Source organism: Narcine bancroftii, chromosome 6, assembly GCF_036971445.1.
Source record: "Narcine bancroftii isolate sNarBan1 chromosome 6, sNarBan1.hap1, whole genome shotgun sequence".
Classification (NCBI taxonomy): domain Eukaryota; kingdom Metazoa; phylum Chordata; class Chondrichthyes; order Torpediniformes; family Narcinidae; genus Narcine; species Narcine bancroftii.
Genome location: NC_091474.1, coordinates 38,752,239 through 38,777,905, shown reverse-complemented (window position 1 = coordinate 38,777,905; position 25,667 = coordinate 38,752,239). Strand labels below are relative to the sequence as shown.

Genomic DNA, 25,667 nt, shown 5'->3' with positions numbered 1-25,667 from the left:
CACTCAAGAGGGTGGCACATCACTGTTGGATAAGGTGGAAGCCATCCAACATTTTCACAAGCTGAGCACAATCAAAAGCCTACAAGAATTCCTAGGGATGATGAACTTCTATCATCATTTCATCCTGACCTTATTTGACCTTATCAAACTCGACGACAAGGCGCTCCAGTGGACGTAAAACTATTGAAGCATTCTAGGCAACCAAAGCAGCACTGGTGGAGGCCACATCTTTTGCCTATCCAAACTCTTTCTCCCCCCCCCCCCCTTGAAATGCCAGTTAATGAAGAAATCGAAGGCTGTGTAGTTAACCAGGAATTATGGCTTTTATTAGTAGAAACTCAGTAATACAATAATGAATGATAGCCAAGGGGAGTGTCTTTAGTGGTAGAGATACTACACGTCCAATGTCAGTAGAGCAGACTAAGCGCAGCGAAAGACTGACAGCATGACACAGATTCATCACAGTCTCCTCCCGGCAGAAGTTGGATTCATATTAAAAGAACAACTTCTAGTGTAACAATGAAGTGAGCAAGAAATTCTACTGTAAGCATAACATAAAAGAATCAAATAAATGGCATTGAGAATTTACTGACATAGCCAAAACAAAGCTAGCAACTATCAGCGCAATCAGAATATAACAAGATGTTTACAAATAATGGACCCTCTCGGGTTGTTTTCGAACATGATAAGACCTCCTTATCAGAGTAGGTGGAGGTTTTGCAGGAGTGACAACCTTGGAAACTGGCGGTGTTGATACAGTTCCCTGGTCTGTAGTGTGAGATGGCAGGACTTCTGGACCCATTCCAGAATCACCAATGTGAGCCTCTGGGGCCTCAGCATGGCCATCTGAAAGCTTACTAGCGGTCTCAGGTTGGGGTGGCATGTCCAACCTTTCAAGATCACTCTGAGTGGGGGTATGCGGAGGGGGTGAATCAGGCAGGGCTAGATCTCTTAGTGGTACTGTGTCTGTGCTCCCGTCTGGAAATTTAACGTGAGCATAATTGGGATTAGAGTGCAGTAGTTTTGCGTGTCTGAGCATGTCTCTTCAGCAGAACGGTTCCAAGTTTAGATAGACAAGCTGGCCTGTCCATCACAGTCCCTGATTTCCTCGGATTTTGATGGACTATACGTTCATGAGATGTTTGATTTGTTGCTATACATAATAGAGACCGAATAGAGTGGAGCGCCTCAGATAGCACCACCTGCCACCGAGTAACAGGGTAACCATGTGTCTTTAGTGTCTTCCAGACTGTAGCATTAGCCCTTTTAACCTGCCCATTGCCCTGGGGGTTGTAGCTCATGGTGCGGCTGGTGGAAATCCCCTTGCATAACAGAGACTGGAGCAGCTCTGCTCTCATGAATGCTGAGCCTCTGCATGAATGTAGCTGGGAAAACCAAAAATACTGAAGATTCGGTCAAGTGCCTTAATGACAGATGTCATTGAGACGTCAGGGCAGGGAATCGTGAAGGTAAACCTTGAATATTCGTCGATCATAGTAAGGAAAAACACATTTTTGTTGTTAGAAGGTAACGGCCCTTTAAAATCTAAACTGATCCTTTCAAAAGGTTGGGTCGCTTTAATGAGAGTGGCCCCTGGTGCTTTAATATACTACGGTTTGCATTCCACGCAAACAGGGCAGCTTCTATCTAGTCAGTTTTCTGACTTCGAGGGAGTAAGGAAGGTTGTTAGTCCTTATATAGTGGAAGAATCTTGTGACCTCTGGGTGGCACAGTCTGCTATGGATCTCCTGTAGTCCTTCAAGCTGAGCACTGGCAGCGGCTCATGACAATGTGTCAGAGGGATCATTTAACTTGCCAGGTCTGTACAGGATCTCATAATTGTAAGTTGAAAGTTCTATTCACCAGCATGCCATCTTATTGTTTTTAATTTTACTTTTGTGTTTAGTATTAAATATGTAAGCTATAGATTTCTGATCAGTGACCAGGGTGAATTTTCTACCAGCTAGAAAATGTCTCCAGTAGCATACTGCTTCAGTGATAGCCTGGGCTTCTTTTTCAATAGCCAGATGTTTAAGCTCCGGTCCACGTAGCGTGTGGGAGAAAAATGCCACTGGTCTGCCCTTTTGATTAAGGGTTCCTACTAAAGCATAATCTGAGGCATTGGTTTCCACTTGGAATGGGACATCCTCGTCAATGGTTGAGAGTGCAGCTTTGGCAATATCAATTTTAATTCTCTTGAAAGCTTTCAGGGCTGCAGGAGAGAGAGGGAAGGATTTTGTGTCAAACAGGGGGCATGCCTTCACGTACCCATTTGCAGTAGTGGGAAAAGAATCCCATACACCTCTTAAGGGCTTTTGTGGAGTCTGGGGGGTGGCAACTTCTTAAAGGGTGCCATTCTTTCAGGATCGGGGCAGATTTCGCCCTCGCAAACAATGTAGTCCTGAATGGGTAGTTCTGTTGCATTGAAAACACATTTACCCTCATTAAATGTAAGGTTGAGTTCTTTGGCCATTACTAGAAATATTTTTAGGTTCTTATCATGCTCGGTCTGAGTCTTACCACAGATAGTGACATTATCCAGATAGGGGAACGTACCCTGTAACTCATATGTGCTAATGATTTTATCCATCTCCCTCTGAAACACTGACACACCATTAGTGACCCCAAAAGGTAACCTCCTAAACTGGTATAGCCCCCCATCAGCCTCGAATGATGTATAGGGTCATTTGCATTTTTTAGTGGGAATTTGGTGGTAGGCTGCCTTAAGGTCGATAGTCGAATACACCTTATATTGTGCTATCTGATTAACCATTTCATTAATGCATAGGAGAAGGCCACTCCGATATAAAACCTACGACCCAAGGACCTCGCTGCCACGTCCCAGCTTGCTTGGCCACGGCACACGAACCATGGGTGTAAAGGGTGGGGCCAGTACAGCGCGCACTGCACTCCACCTATAAGCTCCTTTGCGCAGGCCCGAGGACAGGTCCACGTCCTCCCCCTCCACGTCCTCCCCCTCCACGTCCTCCCCCTCCACGTCCTCCCCCTCCACGTCCTCCCCCTCCACGTCCTCCCCCTCCATGTCCTCCCCCTCCACGTCCTCCCCCTCAAAAGATGCTCACAAACTCAAGCTAGCATGCTGGAACATCAGAACCATGCTAGACAAGGCTGACAGCCACCGACCTGAACGTCGGTCTGCCCTCATTGCACATGAACTCCTCAGACTTGACATCGACATAGCCGCTCTCAGTGAAGTCCGCCTGGCAGATGTAGGCAGCCTCCAAGAACGCGGCGCGGGCTACACACTCTACTGGTCTGGCAAGCCTTTGGATGAACGACGCCTATCTGGTGTAGGCTTCATGGTCAAGAGCTTCATTGCCTCCAAACTCGAAAACCTTCCGACAGGCCTCTCGGACCGAATCATGTCCATGCGACTCCCACTTCAAAACAAGCGTCACATCACCCTCATCAGTGTCTATGCTCCAACCCTCCAGGCGGAACCAGCAGAAAAGAACAAGTTCTACACCGACCTGCGCAACCTCATCCAACGTACCCCTACAGCCGACAAGGTTGTCATCCTGGGCGACTTCAACGCTCGTGTCGGCAAAGACTCAGAAACCTGGCCAGGAATCCTGGGCAAGCATGGCGTCGGCAAGTGCAACGACAATGGGCGCCTCCTGTTGGAGCTCTGCGCAGAACAGCGGCTTGTCATTACAAACACCCTTTTTCAGCAGAGGGACAGCCTTAAGACCACCTGGATGCATCCCCGATCCAAACACTGGCACCTCCTGGACTACATCCTGTTGCGAGAAAGTGACAAACGAGATGTGCTCAACACCAGGGTCATGCCTAGCGCGGAATGCCACACTGACCACCGGCTGGTTCGCTGCAAGCTCAACCTTCACTTCAAACCAAAGCCCAGGAACAATAAAGCCCCCAGAAAGAGGTTCAATGTTGGAAACCTGCAGTCAGACGAAGCAAGAGGAAACTTCCAGGCAAACCTCAAAGCAAAGCTCGACGATGCAACCCGCCTCACGGACCCGTCCCCTGAAACCCTCTGGGATCAGTTGAAGACTACCATACTGCAATCCACTGAAGAGGTACTGGGCTTCTCCTCCAGGAAAAACAAGGACTGGTTCGACGAAAACAGCCAGGAAATCCAGGAGCTGCTGGCAAAGAAACGAGCTGCCCACCAGGCTCACCTTACAAAGCCGTCCTGTCCAGAGAAGAAACAAGCCTTCCGTCGCGCATGCGCCATCTTCAGCGCAAACTCCGGGAGATCCAAAATGAGTGGTGGACTAGCCTCGCCAAACGAACACAGCTCAGCGCGGACATTGGCGACTTCAGGGGTTTCTACGAGGCTCTAAAGGCTGTCTACGGCCCCTCACCCCAAGTCCAAAGCCCGCTGCGCAGCTCAGACGGCAAAGTCCTCCTCAGCGACAAGATCTCCATCCTCAACCGATGGTCAGAACACTTCCAATCTCTTTTCAGTGCCAACCGCTCAGTCCAAGATTCCGCCCTGCTCCAGCTCCCTCAACAGCCCCTAAGGCTAGAGCTGGATGAGGTTCCCACCCTGGATGAGACATATAAGGCAATCGAACAACTGAAAAGTGGCAAAGCAGCAGGTATGGATGGAATCCCCCCAGAAGTCTGGAAGGCTGGCGGCAAAACTCTGCATGCCAAACTGCATGAGTTTTTCAAGCTTTGTTGGGACCAAGGTAAACTGCCTCAGGATCTTCGTGATGCCACCATCATCACCCTGTACAAAAACAAAGGTGAGAAATCAGACTGCTCAAACTACAGGGGAATCACGTTGCTCTCCATTGCAGGCAAAATCTTCGCTAGGATTCTACTAAATAGAATAATACCTAGTGTCGCCGAGAATATTCTCCCAGAATCACAGTGCGGCTTTCGCGCAAACAGAGGAACCACTGACATGGTCTTTGCCCTCAGACAGCTCCAAGAAAAGTGCAGAGAACAAAACAAAGGACTCTACATCACCTTTGTTGACCTCACCAAAGCCTTCGACACCGTGAGCAGGAAAGGGCTTTGGCAAATACTAGAGCGCATCGGATGTCCCCCAAAGTTCCTCAACATGATTATCCAACTGCACGAAAACCAACAAGGTCGGGTCAGGTACAGCAATGAGCTCTCTGAACCCTTCTCCATTAACAATGGCGTGAAGCAAGGCTGTGTTCTGGCACCAACCCTCTTTTCAATCTTCTTCAGCATGATGCTGAACCAAGCCATGAAAGACCCCAACAATGAAGACGCTGTTTACATCCGGTACCGCACGGATGGCAGTCTCTTCAATCTGAGGCGCCTGCAAGCTCACACCAAGACACAAGAGAAACTTTTCCGTGAACTACTCTTTGCAGATGATGCCGCTTTAGTTGCCCATTCAGAGCCAGCTCTTCAGCGCTTGACGTCCTGCTTTGCGGAAACTGCCAAAATGTTTGGCCTGGAAGTCAGCCTGAAGAAAACTGAGGTCCTCCATCAGCCAGCTCCCCACCATGACTACCAGCCCCCCAACATCTCCATCGGGCACACAAAACTCAAAACGGTCAACCAGTTTACCTATCTCGGCTGCACCATTTCATCAGATGCAAGGATCGACAATGAGATAGACAACAGACTCGCCAAGGCAAATAGCGCCTTTGGAAGACTATGCAAAAGAGTCTGGAAAAACAACCAACTGAAAAACCTCACAAAGATAAGCGTATACAGAGCCGTTGTCATACCCACACTCCTGTTCGGCTCCGAATCATGGGTCCTCTACCGGCACCACCTACGGCTCCTAGAACGCTTCCACCAGCGTTGTCTCCGCTCCATCCTCAACATCCATTGGAGCGCTTACACCCCTAACGTCGAAGTACTCGAGATGGCAGAGGTCGACAGCATCGAGTCCACGCTGCTGAAGATCCAGCTGCGCTGGATGGGTCACGTCTCCAGAATGGAGGACCATCGCCTTCCCAAGATCGTGTTATATGGCGAGCTCTCCACTGGCCACCGTGACAGAGGTGCACCAAAGAAAAGGTACAAGGACTGCCTAAAGAAATCTCTTGGTGCCTGCCACATTGACCACCGCCAGTGGGCTGATAACGCCTCAAACCGTGCATCTTGGCGCCTCACAGTTTGGCAGGCAGCAACCTCCTTTGAAGAAGACCGCAGAGCCCACCTCACTGACAAAAGGCAAAGGAGGAAAAACCCAACACCCAACCCCAACCAACAAATTTTCCCTTGCAACCGCTGCAATCGTGTCTGCCTGTCCCGCATCGGACTTGTCAGCCACAAACGAGCCTGCAGCTGACGTGGACTTTTTACCCCCTCCATAAATCTTCGTCCGCGAAGCCAAGCCAAAGAAGAAGAATGCGAGGCAGTGGCTAGGCGTCCAAGTTAGTATAGCGGTTAATTGTCTGGCTGTCGTCAATAGCCAGTTGTTTCTTGGTGTGATTTTTCACCACTACCACCTGGGCTCGCCACGGACTCCTGCTGGGTTCAATCACCCCTCTTTAAGTAGTTTCTGCGTCTCAGCCTTAATAAACTCACGGTCCTCTTTGCTGTAAAAACGACTCTTTAGAGGCAATTGGTTGACACTCGGGAGATAGATTACCGAACAGGGAAGGAGTTTTGATCTTTAATGTGGACAGATCACAGTAACTAGTGCGGGGAATGTTAAGTGTGGGTCGCGGCCCATCAAAATTTAACCCTACATTTTTCATCTGAGATTGAATATCCAACCCCAGTAACATGGGAGCACAGAGATCAGGCATTACGAAAAGCCAAACATCAGAAAGACAATGTCGCTGCAAGTTCAGAGTAACCTTACACTTGTCCCGTATAGTCTTTTTAAGTTCGCTACAAGCCATCGATATCCGTCGGTTCGCTGGATATCTCTGCAAATTTAAGGCTTTAGCAACCTTTTCATGAATGTAGTTGTCAGTGCTGCCGGAGTCTATTAAGCAATCCACAGTCTCACCATTCACCTCCTCCTTCATAGTCGACCGTTCCAGTCCATAACAAACCCCAAGCTTTACAGTCAATTGAGCTATCACAGGGGAACTTTGTGTTGATCTCACCTCGCCATCACTTGAAGTTGATTCAGTGGGCTCGTCTGAAGATTCCCCCCCTTCACAGTCATCTTCCAGTTTTCTTGGTGCTTTTCTTCTTCTTATCAGTTGGAGTATTTTTCGCCCTACATGCTTTAGCAAAGTGGCAATGTTTCCCACAGAAGCTGCAAGTAGCGAATCGAGCTGGACACTTCTATCTGGGGTGCCAGCTCTTATTACAGAAGTAACATTTGCCAGGTATTTGTCCTTTCATCCCCCAGCACTCCTGGGTGTTTCCTTTTCAGTTTCCAGTATTTCACTGGACTGCATAGCACTTCTCAGGGTTTTGGCTAGCGTGACTGCTTGGCCATAGGTCAGAGGTTCCATTTCTAATAGCTTCTGATGGATGTAACTGGATTCGATTCCGTTGACAAAAGCATCCAGCTTCAAAGCATTGCGGTGTTGTTCCACATTGACTGCCTCAACATCGCATTCGTTTGCCAACGAGTCGAGAGCCAGTTCAGAGGCAGCATCACTTTCCCCATGTTTCTGCTGTCTAGTCAGCAACTGGTGCTGGGCAAGTACCACATTCTGCGGCGCTGCATAATAAGCGGATCTGTCGTTCCCCAGCTATGGCCAGAATTGCAGCTCCTCGAGTTACAGCAAAAGGGATCTCACCCAGTAAGGAGTTCAGGTGGCCCCACTGTATCCTCTCATCGAACACGTTGTTCCAAGCCATGTAATAATTGAAACAAGTATTCCAGTGGTTGAAGATTTCTCTGGCCCTTGGGGCAGACTGGTCGATCATCAGCCACTCTGGCTTGAGTGCTGCATCCATTTCTACTAATAAAATTGAAGTCTCAGTTAATGAAGAAATCGAAGCCTGTGTCGTTATACAGGAATCATGGCTTTTATTAGTAGAAACTCAGTAATACAATAATGCAATAATGAATGATAATGGGTGTGTACACAGTTATAGCTACAATTATAGCAAGTCTTTAGTGGTAGAGATACTACACGTCCAATGTCAGTAGAGCAGACGAAGCACAGCGAAAGACTGACAGCATGACACAAATTCATCACACCCCTGACCTTACAACAGATGCAATGGACAGAGCAGTCAGCATGGTGCTGGAGCAGAAGATCAATTAACAGTGGCGCCCCCTGGCGTTCTTCAGCAAACATCTCCGGACACCAGAACACGAGTACAGCATGTTCAACGGCAAAATGTTGGCCCTGTACATTTCTGGTACATGTTAGAAGGAAGGGTTTTTGTCACCTACACAGACCACAAATCACTCACCCATGCCCTCAGCAAAGTTTCAAATCTGGGATCAGTGAGACAACAATGACACCTCTCCTACATTTCTGAGTATACAACGGACATTCGCCATGTCGCAGGTAAATCCAAAGTGGTGGCCAACGCGCTGTCAAAACCGGCCATCGTCACTACCTCAGAAAGGCTCAATGTTGCTCAGCTAGCCAAAGACAATGCAAAGGATGTGGACGTCAAGGCCTATCGGACCGCCATCACCACCCTGAAGATTAGTGATTTCTGTCCTTTACTGGGGAGCCCGACTTTACTGTGCAACGTGTCCACAGGTTTCCCCAGACCCATCCTATCAAGACCTGGCAATGGCAGGTGTTCGACCAAATACATGGTCTGTCACATCCTTCCATAAATTCTATGGTCCACCTGCTGTCTGACAAGTTCATGTGCCATGATGTAGACCTGGGCATTAAAACTTGTTTGGACTGCTAACGCACAAAAGTGCACAGATACACCAAGGCCCTGCTCCAGAGTTTCGACCTGATGCAGTGCTGTTTTGACTATGTGCACATGGACATCGTTGGCCCGCACCCCGTGAGCCAAGGTAGGCAGAATTTATTTGCAGTAATTGACCATTTTACCAGTTGGCTGGAAACGATAACCCTGCCCACATTCGACACAAAGACTTGCGCCAGAGCTTTCTTGTCCATTTGAGTCACATGCTTTGGAGTCCAAATCACCTCGGACCGAGAGGCCTAGTTCACGTCCTCGCTCTGGGCCAACCTAGCCAAGTTCTGTGGCAGCCAGTTACACCACACCACAGCCTACCATCCTCAGGCAAACAGCCTCATTGAACATTTTCACTACCACTACAAGGCCCTAATTGGATGGACAAACTCCCATGGGTAATGATAGGAATTTGCCTAGCACCAAAAGAAGACCTACCAGCGTCGTCAGCTGAGATGGTGTACGACTCCCTGCTTTCTATCCTAGGGGCATTCACTTCAACCCTCCTGGTCCACAACCCAATGTTCTAGACATTGTTCAGCAATTGAGGGAACAAACAGGTAGCCATAATCTTGCATAGATTAGCATAAAGAAATTAGAACAGTTTTCTTTTTACAGTAAAATTGAATTAATCCAGAACATTTGGGAATTGGTGGTGGTGGACTAACATATTTTTCAGACTATGGGTATTATTCTCCAGCATATTTTAAATTTACTTTTCTTAGAAACATAGAAAAATAGGTGCAGGAGTAGGCCATTTGGCCCTTCAAGCCTACATCGCCATTTAATATGATTGTGGTTGATCAGTACTCGGTTCCTGCCTCCTCCCCAAACCCCTTGATCCCCTTAGCCACTGAAGTGCCAGTTGATGAAGTAGACAAAAACGATGTGGTCAAACAATAATCATGGACGTATGAGTTACAGGGTACGTTTCCCTATGTGGATAATGTCACTATCTGTGGGAAAACACAGGCTGAGCATGACAACAACTTAAAGAAATTTTTAGCAACAGCTAAAGAACTCAACTTTACATTTAACGAGGGCAAATGTGTGTTCAATGCAACAGAGCTACACATTCTGGGCTACATTGTCCACAAGGGTGAAATCCGCCCCAACCCGGAAAAAATGACCCCCCTTAAGAAGTTACCACACTCAAACTCAGCAAAAGCCCTTAAAAGGTGTATGGGATTCTTTTCCAACTACTGCAAATGGGTTCAGGACAACGCCACGAAGGCACGCCCTCTGTTTGACACTAAATCTTTTCCTCTTTTTCCAATGGCCTTGAAGGCTTTTGAGAGAATTAAAGCTGATATTGCCAAAGCTGCACTCTCGTCCATTGACGAGGATGTCCCATTCCAAGTGGAAACTGATGCCTCAGATTGTGCCTTGGCAGGAACCCAGTTAATGAAGAAATCGAAGAAATCAAAAGGGCAGACCTGTGGCATTCTTCTCCTGCACGTTATGTGGACCTGAACTTAAACATCCTGCCATTGAAAAAGAAGCCCAGGCTATTATTGAAGCTGTTCGCTACTGGAAACACTTTCTCGCCAGCAGAAAATTTACTCTTGTCACTGATCAGAAATCTGTAGCCTACATGTTCAGTACTAAACACAAAAGTAAAATCAAGAATGATAAGATTATAAGATGGAAAATAGAACTCTCAGCTTATAATTATGAAATCCAGTACAGTCCGGGCAGGTTAAATGATCCCTCTGACGCATTGTCACGATCTGCTGCTGGTGCTCAGCTGGAGGGGCTAAAAGAGATCCATAGCAGACTGGGCCACCCAGGAGTCACGAGATTCTTCCACTACATAAGGGCTAACAACCTTCCTTACTTTCTGGAAGAAGTCAGGAAAATGACTAAAAGCTCTCCTGTTTGCGCAGAATGTAAACTGCAATACTTCAATACTTGATGAGGCCGCATTCATCAAGGCAACCCAACCTTTTGAGAGGATTAGCTTAGATTTTAAAGAGCCGTTACCTTCCAACAACAAAAATTTATATTTCCTTACTGTAATTGACAAATATTCCAGGTTTCCCTTTGTGATACCCTGCCCTGACGTCTCGTCAGCATCTCTCAGTAAGTCACTTGACAGAATTTTCAGCATTTTTTTGTTTTCCCAATTACATTTATACTGATAGAGGTTCAGCATTCATGAGCGCTGAACTGCAGCAAGCCCTGCTATGAAAAGGGATTGTCACCAGCCGAGCTACAACTCACAGGGCAATGGGCAGGTTGAAAGGGCTAATGCTACAGTCTGGAAGACTTAATCTTGCTTTAAAAACAACATGGTTACCCTGTTACCCGGTAGCAGGAGGTGCTACCTGAGGCAATACATTCTATTCGGTCTTTATTGTGTACTGCAACAAATCAAACACCTCATGAACGTATGTTTGCCTTTCCTAGGAAATCAGGAACTGTGATGGACTGGCCAGCCTGTTTATCTGAACCTGGAACCATGCTGCTGAAGAGCCACACTCGGGTGCATAAAACGGACCCCCTAGTCCAACCAGTTCAGCTACTGCATACTAACCCCAACTTTGCTCATGTTAAATTCCCAGACGGGTGTACTAACACTGTTCCCCTAAGAGATCTGGCCTCCCCTGGTTCGCCTCTTCCTCGCACTCCTACTCAGAGTAAGCCTGAGAGGTTGGACTCACCCCCCCAGCCTGTGACCCCTAGACAGCTTTCAGATGGCCATGCTGAGGCTCCACTGCCTCACGCTGGTGATTCTGGAGTGGGTCCCGAAGTCAGTCCATCCCACACTACTGACCCAGGACCTGTACCAGTTCCCAAAGTTGCAAAGGAGCCACCAGTTTTGAGATGAAGCACCAGAATTCATAAACAACCTGATAGGCTGACATATTCTTAAAACATCTCATTATATTTTGATTGCTTGCTAGATACTGGCATATTTTGGCTGTTAGAGGATCTCAAGGCCAAACATGGTATCCATGTATCGCTTGCTTCAGTCTTTCCTAACAGCTGTCCTTTTGATTTTAACCCTTCTTCTGCTGGGGGGAGACTGTGGTGAATGTCTGTCAAGCTGCCTGTCTCCCTTCCGGCGAGCCTTGCTGTACTAACATTGGCTGTACATTCTGCAGAAACTAATGGTACAATAATGAAAGACAATAGATGCATATACAGTTATATCCAAGGGAAGTGTCCTTAACAGTAGAGATAATGCACAGCCAATGTTAGTACAGCAAGGCTTGCCAGAGGGGAGACAGACAGCTTGGCAGACATTCACCGCAGCCACAAGGGTCAAATCTAACCTACTCTTAAATATTGACAAGAAACCGGCCTCAACTTCTTCCTATGGCAAAGAATTCCACAGATCCACCACCCTCTGAGAGAAGAAATTTTTCCTCATCTCAGTCCTAAAAAACTTCCCCCTTATCCTTAAACTATGGCCCCCGGTTCTGGTTTTTCCCAGCTGTTACACAATGGAATAATACATTTTCCAATCAGCCCAGTAAGGTTCAAGGAAACATGGATGTAGAATGAGGTGAATTTCAAAAGTGTGTGGGAATCATAATCAAATAAATTTCAAGGGATCATGGAAAATAGAATGAAGTAAATTTCAAGGGTCCTTTTCATCATGACTGGGAAATTTGACTAATTTGACTAGGAGTCTTGTGCTTATTGCATTCCTACAATTTTATGATCATGTCAACTTTTCAACCTTGTAGACAGAAAATGTTTAATTGGTCAGGTAGCATCTGTGAAGGAGAAACAGAATTAATGTCTTGGGTCCATGATCTGCTGTCAGAATTAAAACAGAAAATGTATAAATTCTCAGCAGATCAGGCCACATTGGCAAGAAGAGAAATAGAGCTAAAATTTCAGGTCAAAGACATTTCATTTCCCTGGATCTTCAATCTGAAATATGAACTCTTTTTTTTCCCAAGGATACAGACTGACTTGATGAGTATTTCTAGCACATTCTGTTTGCACTTTAGATTTCTAAAATCTGCAGTTTCTTTTTAGTTTTCATCATCTGCCACTCATCTGATATTTGTACCAAAGCCACAGCCTTACTCCATTCCTAATCTTTTTGATCTTTCTGAGATCTTATCTTCTGTATGCATTGCCCAATTCCCACAAAAGTGCTGATCACTGTACTGTTGATTCTGCATCTCACCCCATGCCCTCTACCAATAGTAGATAACTAATTGGTTGCTTTCCCTCAGATGCAAACTTGCTTATTTTCAAAGATCTTGTCACAGAACTATTCTTCAGAAACATCCATGACTCCTCCCAACTAGTAAATTCCAATCCATCTGCAAATTCCTATCCTCCAAATTGTTGCCTCCCAAATGAATGCTCATCTCTCATGTAACTCTGTTTGACAGTTCTGATATATTTTCAGATCCGCCATAGCGGGTTGGCTACTTTCAAAGTCATCTGACTAAAACCACACTGCACCTCCTCATCCTTTTTGCCATCCTCTACCAGATATCTGAGAGGCATTTTCATTCATCTAGTTACAGCCAAGAATTTTCTGGTCCTATTTTCTTATTGCACCTACACATTTTCTTTATAGTTCCAAATAATTAATTCTTGCCTGTTCACAATCTCAAAATCTTTTAAACACAAGCTTTTCTGGCCACATATTCTCTCAGCTCTGAAGCTCCACAGTTACACCTCTCCAGCTTTCCTCAGCCATCTGTTGCTGAATCCCTCATGTACCTTTATTTCAATATAAACCTCCTATTTCTATAGGACAGAAACTTGAACCGTTGCCCTCCCCATACGTTTTATTTAGTTACGTGGGATAACTTCCTATTTGGCTTATTTTGGTTGGGTGATTCACAGTTAGTATTTGAAAATTTTTTTGATATAAAACGTTACAATTAAATGTAAGCTGTTGCTAAAAACTGGTTTCTAAGTCATGTTCACATTGTTGGGTGCCAGTAGAAAGTGCCATTTATGTTGGAATGCTGACCAAAAGTCTGTACAGACTCACTGCTAACTCCGACTGACTGAATTTTAAATTTTAAATTTAGATATACACCATGGTAACAGGCCTTTTTGGCATACTAGCCTATGCCACCCAATCACATCCAATTGACCTACAACCCCCCCACCCCCACCGGCCCCGCTACTTTTTGGAGGGTGGGTGGAAACCGGAGCACCCTGAGGAAACCCCAGCAGACACGAGAATGTACAAATTCCTTACAGATAGCGTGGGATTTGAACCCCAGCCCTGATTGCAGGTGCTATAATAGCATTGCACTATGACTGCTATGCTAACCATGCCACTATCATTTCATCACATTTAGATTTCAGAGGAAGAGATAGAACTCAGATAGAAGAGAGGAGAAAGGGTCATGATGCATTAATAAAAGGCAAACAACGAATGGGAATGATGAGGAAAAATATCTTTTTAGGATCAGCTATCAAAGAATTTAATTCTTTATTAAATTACTATTTAAAATAGTTCATTGGTTAAAAACAGAATATAGGGAAACAGGAAGATTCAATCAATTTTGGAAAACCAACCTGGCTAGGTCCTAACCCACATTGTGAGTGCTACGTATAATAGCATTGCACTACTAATACAATGTGATGTCATATTTCACAATGCCGACAGTTGGTACAGCCATGTTTATGTTTTTATTAGCTTATTTCATTGATTACACTTTCAAAATTACTTTATTTGGCAAAAATTATTTTGAGATATCCTATGATTATGAAAGACATATTAAACTTTTTTTTTCTTTTTATTATAAATATTTTCTGCCCAAAATCGGTGCAACTATTTTCTTGATGTTGTAGAAATCTTGACTGTTACCTGAGCTTGCTCTGCTCAAAAATACTGAAGTTCTCATAAAAATGTAAGATTCTTTGAGATATCACAAAAGTTTTCTGTAAAAAGAAGTCAGTTAAGTTCACTCTTTATTTCTACCAATTATTAAACTGATGATAAACATAAAATGCTTTCTCTGTAAATGGAAACAATGAATAGAATTTTTAGAGAATATTTAACATTTAACTTATTTCATCATCTCTACGCTATCTGTAAGGAATTTGTACATTCTCGTGTCTGCAGGGGTTTCCTCAGGGTGCTCCGGTTTCCACCCACCCTCCAAAAAGTAGCGGTGGCGGGGCGGTGGGGTTGTAGGTCAATTGGATGTGATTGGGTGGCATAGGCTTGTATGCCAAAAAGGCCTATTACCATGGTGTATATCTAAATTTAAAATTAAAAAGAGTACATTATTTACTGCTATTTCACCCATTATCTCAGGAAATAACTATACTTTCAGTGGACATAACTAAGCTATTATGACCTCACTCAGATAGAAATTTGCTTTTTTAATAATGTGAGGACCTCTGAGATATCAGATGCATTGCAGGGAATATGATGTCACTGGAAAACAGTAAAAAAGATTACTTCAGCCTATAGAATTTATCCAGCAGTAACTTCAATTCTTCCTCACAATGGTATACTTTACGATGCTGTTTTGTACTTAATTACTATTCTTAATCATATGCCTAAGTCTTAATCATAGGCATATGATCATTACTGGGTGCATTTCCTGATTTAACTGGATGCCAGTAGCAAATGTGCAAGAGATTCAGCAATGTTTATATCACCTCTATTATTCAATTCCATTTTATTTTTATCTTGTGCTTTTCAATTATTCTAAAAATAATAAGACAATATAATTTGCTTTTAATTATGATAACAAGTTTGTGTACAACTGGGACTAAAAGAGCATAAATTAGTGGACAAAAAACTTAACCATAGATGCCCAGAAGTTCAGGTTTACTGAAATATATTAAGCTGCTGAGATAAAAATTTGTTTTGTGAGCAATCCAGCTAGTCAACCCATTCTGACATGTAGTGGAGTAGTCATTCCGAATAATGAACTTGCTATAATTCACTCAGGAGGCTTTAACCTAACCTTCCAGGGGAGTGGGATCCAAGATTGAGAGGGACTAAAAAGATTAAGCATAATGAGAAAGCCAAATGAAGTGTGTTGAAACAGAACAACATGATGGAGGACAAGTGTGGAAGGAAGACATGTAAACTTTGTAGGTGTTTATTTTATTGCAACAAACCTGACAAGAAAATCAGATGAACTTTGGGCATAGATAAGTACAGAAGAAGGGATATTGTAGCCATTATTGAGATATAGTTAAAGAAAGGCCAGGACTATCAGCTTAATGTTTCACAGAAACATAGTTATAGTTGTGACAGGAACAGGGTGGGGATGAGTTTCAATATTACTTAAAGAAGATATCACAATACTATTGATTAATACATAATTGATAATAAATAAATAAGAATATCCACAAAACTGTCAATTACAAAATTGTAAATGCATACATCAAATATTACTCCTATATAAAGTACATTGTATTTAATCCCCTGCCCACCTCCCACCTAAAACCCAACAAAAGATAAAGAAAATAATAAAAATAGAAAGAATAAAATAGATATAGGAAATAAAGAGGATTACTTCAGAAGTACTCTTCACAACACAATATCATATGTGTGTGTATATCTCTAAATTAATATTTAATATTTAACCTATAAATCAGGCCTCCAATTTACAAAGTAGTTTCATTAATCTCTAATGGAGATGGACATATATCGCAATCATTTAATTTGACTAGATCAAGTAGGTAGGGATGTCCTTTATCTTCAACTTTGTTTACTTTGGCTATAGAATCTCTTGCACAAATGATTCATTTGGACCAGCAATTGAAATGTTTTGTGGTTAATCAAACCGAGCATAAGATTAGTTTATTCACAGATGATGTCTTGGTATATTTAACTCAACCACAATTATCACTACCTAGACTTTATAAACAATTGATAAATTATGGAAAGAGTTTCAGGTTTTAAAATAAATTGGGATAAGAGTGAGGTAATGGAATTAGTACAGGGTGATTATTCACAATGTCAAAAATATATTCAATTTAAGTAGATTGATATTGGGATTAATTATTTAGGAATACGTATAGATAATAATTTGAAAAATTTGTATAAATTAAATTATATTCCATTATTTAAGAAAATAAATGAAGATTTTAAAAAGTGGACAAATTTTCCTATAACTTTAATTGGAAGGGTTAATTGTATTAAAAAAAAAATCAGGATTTAAATAAACAAGTCAAGAAATTTCTTTGGAAAGATAAGTTGGCAAGAATATCATTAGAAAAATTAACATGGAGATATGAATTAGGTGGATTTCAGCTTCCTAATTTTAAGAATTATTATAAAGCAGCACAATTAAGGTTTCTTTTTTCTTTATTTGGGAATATCAAACCATCATGGGTGGAAATTGAATTAAATAAGATTGGAGAACCTATACCTGAGGAATTTATAAATGAGAACCAAGGTTAATGGTTACTGGCAGAAATGCTCCATTATTTAAACAATTGATTAATGTTTGGAATAAGATTAAGTTAGAAAATGATGAAAGTCTTTTGTCGTTAAAAACACCATTAATTAATCCTCATAATTTTTTCAAAAGGTAATGCTTTTTAAAATATTTGGTACATTAAAGGAATTTTTAAAATAGGGGATTGTTATGAAAATGGTAGATTGATGTCATTTGATCAGTTAAAAATTATGTATGATATTCCACCAAATTAACTTTTTTTGTTATTTTCAATTAAGAGCTTATTTAAGGGAGAAATTAGGATCAGATATGGTTTTAAAAGATCTTAGAGATTTAGAACAGTTGTTGATGAAATGGTTAAAAAGTTTATTTCAATAGCATATATGATGTTACCAGAAAAAGCATCTAAATTAGGTTTATTTAGGTCAAAAGAAAGATGGGTACAAGATTTAAATGTATCAAAAGATCAACAAATTTGGCAAGATTTATGTAAAGAAGTTATGTTTAATACAATTAATGTAAGATATAGATTACTTAATTATAATTTTTTATATCAATTATATATTTCACCTCAAAAATTGAATAGCTGGAAATTGAATACATCGGATCAATATTTTAGATGTGGAGAAGATATTGGAACTGTTATTCATTCTACATGGGCTTGTTCAAAAGTTAAACTTTTTTGGATTTCTATTAGTAAGTTTTTACAACAGGTTATGGGTGGAGTTTTTCCATTAATTCCTGAATTATTATTGACAGGAAATTTTGAAAAATAACTCCTAAATGATCTTAATCAGATTTTCAATTGAAATTTGTTAAATTAACTTTGGTGATAGCAAGGAAATGTATTGCTGTTACTTGCAAATCAGATATTTCATTGACATTAGAAAGATGGCATACAATGGTTCAAAGTTGTATTACGTTAGGAAAAAAAATTACATATAATTTGAGAGATAAATACTCTGTATTTTTACATATTTGAAGCCTGTATGCTCAAACATTGGGTTTGAAATTATGAATAATTCCTCTGAATCCTCCAGATTCAGTCTTCCCTTAAAAATAAATAATGTTTTTTAGTGAAATTTTTTTGGATCTTTGAGTGTCTTCTGAAGCAGTCCAAGTCAATTATAATAAATTATGTTTATTATATATTTTACCAATCTAGATGTTTTTTAGTAGGGGTTGGGTGGGAGGGATGAGTCGGGTTTAGATGTTTTTTTTTCTGTAGTTTTTTCTTTTTTTTTCTCTTTTTCTTTATATAAATCAATATGTATTTAATTAAGTTTTTAACAATGAAATATATGATTTTCATTAATTGTTATATATGTGCTGACTTTAAATAAAATTCAAAAAAAAGCAAAGGCTAACATTTAAAGTTTTAATTTATAATATGTATATCTTTAAGAAATAAAACAAAAACTAACTGAAAATAATCCATCTGGATATTAAGTGAAATCAAAGATACCATTACATCAAAGCAAAAAGCTAATGATGTTTTTTTTAAAAAGTAGTTGGGATTTGAGATATTTCAGAATTTAGAAAGGAGGACTAAAAATTGAAAGGGAAGCAGAGTAAAGAAACTTGAAAACAGACTGTAAAAGTTATCATGGAAAATAAATTAACAAAACTTTAATCTGAGTCCTTCACAGAATGAATAAGCAAAATTATATTATGGAATATGTAACAGAGAAAAAAAATAGTATCTGTCTTCATGGAAGAAGACACAGAATATTTCATAGAAACAATTTAAAAAATAGGTGAAAGGCTTTAAAGAAATCAGCATTAATAGAAAAAATAATGTTGAAGTAATTAATGAATTGAACGTCAATAGCTCGATGGAATCTGATAACGTGTCTTCCAACTTTTTGATGGTGTTGGCTATGGAAATAGTGGTTGTCAATTTCCAAAATTCCATACATTTTGGAGTGGTTCCAATAGATTAGGGTGATCACACAACAGGCAATCTGTTGGAGGAACTCAGTGGGTCAAGCAAAGTTAGTGAGAGAAACAGATTAATCAATATTAACCATTCATTTTCTTCTAATAATTCTGCTTCACCCATTGAGTTCTTCTACAGATTGTTGCTCCAGATTCCAGAGTCTCCTTTGTATTGATCTTCAAGTTAAGTTAATCTTCTGGTGTGTGTTGAGAATTGGTTTTCAAGTGGAATATAGAGAATAGAAATAAACAAGCCAGTTTCAAGTTGACATGCAGGGACTTGAAGGGTTATCAGAATATTGATGTTAATGTCCTAGTTGTTCACAATCTCTATCAGTAATTCGAGAGAATCAAGAGCAATGTATTCATATTTTTCTAGTACAAGGCTAAGTAGGGCATGAGGAGAATTCAGAAAGGTATTGTCAGTTAAGTGGATAGGTAGGGATTCACAGTGGGAAGAAGGTTTAATGTGAAGAAAATGAGGTCATCCATTCTGGTAGCAAATTAGAAAGGCAGAGTTTCAAAACAATGTGGGTATTCTTGCACATATTAAGATAGATACAGCAATTAGGAAAGCAAAGTACAACTAATAGTACACTACAGCACATTCTCCTCCCATCTATGTGCTGATCCAAGCTTCACTACTTCCACAAGCAGCTCTTGCTACTACATGAGTGAAGATGTTTTCCACTATGTTCCTCTTAACCATTTCACATTTTGCCCCTCCTCTAGTTCGTCACTCACCCAAATGCAGTGGAACAAAACCTGCTTACATTTACCCCTCAAAATTTTGTAAAGATCTATCAAATCTTCCCTCATTCTCTGATACTCCAAGAAATAAATTCCCAACCTATTCCTTACCTTTCCCCATAACGCAGCTCCTCAAGTTCTGGTAACATCCTTGTAAATTTTCTTTGCAACCTTAATGTTATCTTTTCTGTAGGTTGGCAATCAAATATGCATAAGGAACTCCCAAATTTGGCCTCACCAGTGTCTTAAACCCCTTCAACATATCATCCCAACTTTTGTACCCATTACTGATTTATGAAGGCAAATGTGCCAAAAACTATCTTTACAACCTTATCTAACTGTGAAGAATTTGAGCACAAGGGTAAAATCTATTTTATTGAAGCTATATAGGGCTCTGGTGAAACTGCTTCTGGAATGCTGTGATGAACCCTGGTCTCTCTAATTGTGACAGAGAGAATGTAATGAATGTTCACCAGTGAAATGGGATGGGAAAGGGAGACTGAAGTTAACCTGTGAGGAGAGAGTAAATTGTCTAGGTTAGAAGGAGAGCTGATCCATCTATGAATGCAGAATTCTTATGCAGTTTAATAATGTGGATACAAGGAATATTTTGCATGACTGTCCTATCTAAATCCGGCATTACAATCTCAAAAATGTTGGCTATTTGGGCCAGAAATTAGAGGGTAGTAAATCAGATAGTAAATCCTTGGAATCCTGTACCCAAAAGTGCAATAGAATACTAGCCCCTAGGTATATTCAAGGCAGAGATCAATAGATGAGGGGGGAGGGGCGGGAAATTAAAGGAATAATAGGACATGTGGTGAATGAAAATCACCCATGATCTTTTGGAATTGCGGAGCAGCTTGGAGGGGATGAATGACATACTCTTACCATTATGGTTATGAGAACGGAACAACTTAATTCTTTGTCACGATGACAGGAGATTTTGAATTTCTATTTTTACCTCAAGACCTCGTCAAAAGTTTGCTGCAAATAGCAAGCATTATTGGCCCTATAACTGCACAATAACTTCATCATAGAGGTGTCAGAGACGTTTTTTCAATTCTGTGGCGTCAGCAGACGCACTGTCGCTTTCAGACAACTGTAAGCCTGTGAATTGTACAACATTGTAATTCGCTGCTCCGCACTGCCTTGGAACAAAAAATAAACTGGGAGAAACATGCCAAAGAAAAAAGCAGGGAAAGGACACGCATCCTTCGCCCACCCACCAAACAAATATCTGGTAGCTGTCAATTTGCAAGACGCCGATGTTCAGCACAAAGTGAACGCGACCGTTAAGGACAGCAGAGTAAATGTATTTGGACAACACGTCGACGAGATCAAGACTAAAGATGGGGAGGTTCGGTACAATTTTCATGGGTTTTCGAATGAATTTGAGCTGCCTGGTGATGTGGACCCAGACTCTCTAACTCTCAGCATGGCCGATAATCAAACTATCCTAATCCAGGGGAACAAGCTCAGAAACCGAGAAAAAGACAGGAGACAAAGCGGCTTGGGAAAGATACCACAGGAATCTGGATCTCAGACCAGACCTCACCCCAAGTCCCAGACCAGTGCTCAGATGCCCACCCAACCCTTCAAGGCAAATGGAAGAGAAGATCGAAGGACAGAGAATAAACAAGGACCACCATCTTGGAAGACATTAGACCTACAGGCGAGGAGAACACAACCTGACAATCCGATTCACGGAAGTACCATCCCTTCTTGCGAACCACCAAACATTCAATGGACAAGACCCAAACCGGTCTCGACAACACGTACTCCCTGTTGCCCACTTTGCTGCGGCCCCGTGTAATGGCCAATCTGCAAGAAGCTCAGTCTTTTTGCAAAGATCTGTATTTGGAAGGAAAGCAGAAAGACTTGATAATACAAACTGCATGCAAATTTAAAGAGAAAACACCACAACATTGTCCAAGATTTGGGGAAGACGTCTTTCCAAATTTGGGCATTCCAAAAAATGCTTCTAAAACATCTGCGCTAATAAATCGGGCTGTTTAGAAAATAAGTATACAGTTTTGAGTTGGAGCTGAAAACACGAACTCCCGGTTTCCACCTGCTTAATAAATTTGAAAATTGTCCTTTCTTGTTGAAATTTATTCAACACTCGCAGATATATATATAAACTATATTTTGAGATATACTTTTATTCCAAATTAGTTCAAAGTTTTATTTCGGTTAATGCAATGCCACAAGAAGAAATCTTTTGTTATCTTCCAACGCTTGAAGTAAGAGAAGTAAAGCACTGAATTTGATGCCATTAAATATATTATAGCTTATCAACGTTCAAATTTATTGTCAGAGTACATACGTCAGATACACCGTGAGATTCTTTTACTGTCACAAAAAAATATACAAAATAAAGAAATGTAAACAAAAGAAATATAAATAAATCGTGCAAATACAGAAAATAAATATTCAGTAATAATGAGCAACGGAAGAGTTCTTAAATGAGTCTTTGAATGAGTCTGTTGTTCAGGAGTCTGATGGTTGAACCTGGAAGTCGGAGTCTTGCAGCATCTCTTTCCTGATGGCAGCAGGGAGGACAAAGCGTGAAAGGTGGTGTGGATCCTTGATGATTACTGCTGCTCTGCAATGGCAGCATTCCATGTAGATGTTCTTGATAATGGGGAGAATTTTGCCTGCGATGTGCTGAGCTGTGTCTACTATGTTTTGCAGGCTTTCTGCTCAGAGGTATTGTTGACCTTTACCAGGTCGTGATGCAGCCAGTCAGGACTCTTTGTACTGCACATCTGTAGAAGTTTGCCAACGTTTCCAATGACATACTAAACCTCTGCAAAGTCCTAAGGAATAGATGCGGGGATGTGCTTTCTTCACTATGGTATTGGTATGATGCTGACTTATCACCCTTTTTCTACAGTCGACTACGGTAGTATGAAAAGGAAGTAATTCATAAAATTCTGTAGACACTAGGATTGAAGTAAAAACATAAAATGCTGGAGAAACTCAGCAGGTCAACATCCTTTATGTAGCAAAGACAAAGATACATAATTGACATTTAAGGCTTGAGCCCTTTATCAAAGTATGAAAAAATGCCGGCATCTCAGCTACACCTGCCTGTTTATAGGCTTTATGGAGCAATCCATACTGCAAGCCTACACGGGCAAGACCCCTAACTCTTCCCCCGGTATATCGGAACTACCTCATGCACCTGCAATGAGTTTATCATCCACTTTGTGTCCAACTTCCACCCCAATCTCCAACTCACCTGGTCCATCTCCAATAACACTCTCCCTTTCCGAGATCTCTCTAACTCAGGAGATAAACTTTGAATGGAGGGAGTGCAGAGGTGATTCACCAGGCTGATACCTGGAATGGCAGGAATGACTTATGAGGAAAGATTGCACAAATTGGGATTGTACTCGCTGGAGTTTAGGAGATTGAGAGGGGATCTCATAGAGACATATAAAATTCTGGCAGGACTGGACAGAATGGATGCAGATGGGATGTTTCCAATGATGGGAAAATCCAGAACCCGGGGCCATGGTTTGAGGATAATAGGCAAACCATTTAGGACCGAGATGAGGAGGAATTTCTTTACCCAGAGGGTGGTGAATCTGTGGAATTCATTGCCACAGAGGGCAGTAGAGGCAGGTTCATTAAATATATTTAAGAGGGAATTAGATATATTTCTTCAGTATAAGGGTATTAAAGGTTACGGAGAGAAGGCGGGGATGGAGTACTGAACTTTAAGATCAGCCATGATCTCGTTGAATGGCAGAGCAGGCTCGAAGGGTCGAATGACCTACTCCTGCTCCTATCTTCTATGTTTCTATGTAACTGACACACACACACATATATATATAGATATATATATATATATATTTCCTCTCACCCTGTCCCCTGCAATAATTCCATCCCCTTCTCTCAATTTCTCCATCTCCGCCACATCTGTTCCCAAGATGAAGTCTTGCAATCCAGAGCTTCTTAAATGTCTGCCTTCTTCCACAAATGTGGCTTCTCCCCTCCACTACTATCAAATCATCCCTCACCTGCATCTCCTCCATTTCCCACTCATCTGTTCTGGCCCTCTCTATCCCCAGAAGCAACTAACATAGAATCCCCCTTATTCTCACCTGTCACCCCACCAAACCTCCGCATCCAACACATCTGCCAGAATTTCTGGCACTTACTACAGGATCCCACCATCAGATACATTTTTCCCTTTCCTCCCCTCTTGGCCTTCCACAAGGACCAGTCCCTTTGCAATTCCCTCATGCACTCATCCCTTCTCACTCATTGCACCCCCAGCACCTTTCCCTGTGCCTACAGGAGGTGCAACACTTGTGCCCACACCTCCTCCCACACCACAGTCTGGGACCCTCAACAGGCCTTTCAAGTAAAGCAGCACTTCATTTAAACATCCAGAGTACTTATTTACAGCTTTCGGGGGTGGGGGGGGGGGGAGCTCCCTTTGTTGGATTCTCTATATTGGAGAGACCAATCGCAGACTGGGAACATGCTTCACTCTGCACCCCTGCTCCATTCGCAACCACAGTGTCCTTCCAGTGGCCAACCATTTCACACTCCCGCGCTCACATGTCTATCCATTACTTTATGTACTGTCCCACCCTGACCTCCCGTACATTGGAGGGCAGCACCTTATTGTCCATCTGGGCACTCTCCAGCCACATGGCATGAACATTGACTTTACTGCTTTCCATTAAACCTACTTGGCTTTTCTTTACCCTCCCCACTATTTCTGTCTTTCCAGTTCTTTCACCCACATAGCCCAGCCATGCCCTCTCCCCCTTTATTGCTGCTGTCCCTTCCCTCCTTTCTCCACATATCACCTGCCTTTGCAACACCACCTTCCCCCCTCCTACTCTTTTGTTTGGATGCTTGCTGGTATTTTTTTCATACCATGATGAAGGGCTCAAGCCCAAAATGTCAGTTATGTATCTTTGCCTTGGCTACATAAAGGACACTTTGATCTACTGAGCTTCTCCAACATTTTGTGTTTTTACGACTGGTAGTATTGTCAACAAATTTGCATATGGTGTTGTCATACTGACCCACAGAGTCATAGGTGTATAGTGAGTAGAGCAGAGGCTACGTATGCAAACCTGTGGTATTCGAGCTGATGGAGATTGTGGAGGGGATGCCAATTCACACTGATTGTGGTCTGGACGTGAAGAAATCTAGGATCCAATTGCTCTGTGAGGTACTGAGTCCCACATCTTGGAGGTTGAGGATTAGTTTTGAAGCGATGATGGTGCTGAATGCTGAACTGTAGTCAATAAAGAGCAACCTGAAGTACGCATCTTTGTTGTCCAGGTGTATTAGGGATTTGTGTAGAGCCATTGAGATCGCATTTGCCATAAACAGAAGGCAAATTGGAATGGATCCATGTCTTCGCTCACACAGGAGCTGATATGGTTCAACACCAGCCTCTCAAAATACTTCATAACTGTGGATATGTATGCCACTGATCAATAGTCATTTAGGAATGTTACGACACTATTCTTGGGTACCAGTATGTCTGAAACCTGTTTGAAACAGATGGGTACCAGGTGCCATTGGAGTTAGATTTTGAACATACCCATGAATACACTAGCCACTTGTGTATGGCTAAAATGGAAACACATGTGTAGGGGAGCAGAACAGAATAGGGTTGCTTAAAATGACTGCAGATTTGTATTAAAGCAAATTACCCTGAACAATATTTAGTTTTGTTTCCGTCAGATGCTATTTCTACTTAAGACAGGAATTGCACGGCTATTTCTGATAAGTAGTCTACACTAATTAAAGATGACAATCAATGTTAAATAATTTTAATAGTTATCATCAATG

The 25,667-nt window shown here is 41.9% G+C and overlaps 1 protein-coding gene and 1 long non-coding RNA gene across 6 annotated transcripts in view; one reads left to right on the top strand and one right to left on the bottom strand.

The window, feature by feature from the left end:
* The window catches only part of LOC138735967 (uncharacterized), a 31,282-nt gene extending 10,365 nt beyond the window's left edge, over positions 1-20,917 (bottom strand). The window contains exons 1-2 of the long non-coding RNA XR_011340037.1: positions 20,727-20,917; positions 19,947-20,022 (exon numbers count right to left, since the gene is read on the bottom strand). This is a non-coding gene — a long non-coding RNA (uncharacterized lncRNA). The remainder of the gene's footprint in view (positions 1-19,946; positions 20,023-20,726) is intronic.
* LOC138735961 (EF-hand calcium-binding domain-containing protein 5-like) overlaps positions 1-25,667 on the top strand; it is a 217,460-nt gene that overhangs the window by 38,736 nt on the left and 153,057 nt on the right. The gene's annotated exons all lie outside the window — the stretch shown is intronic.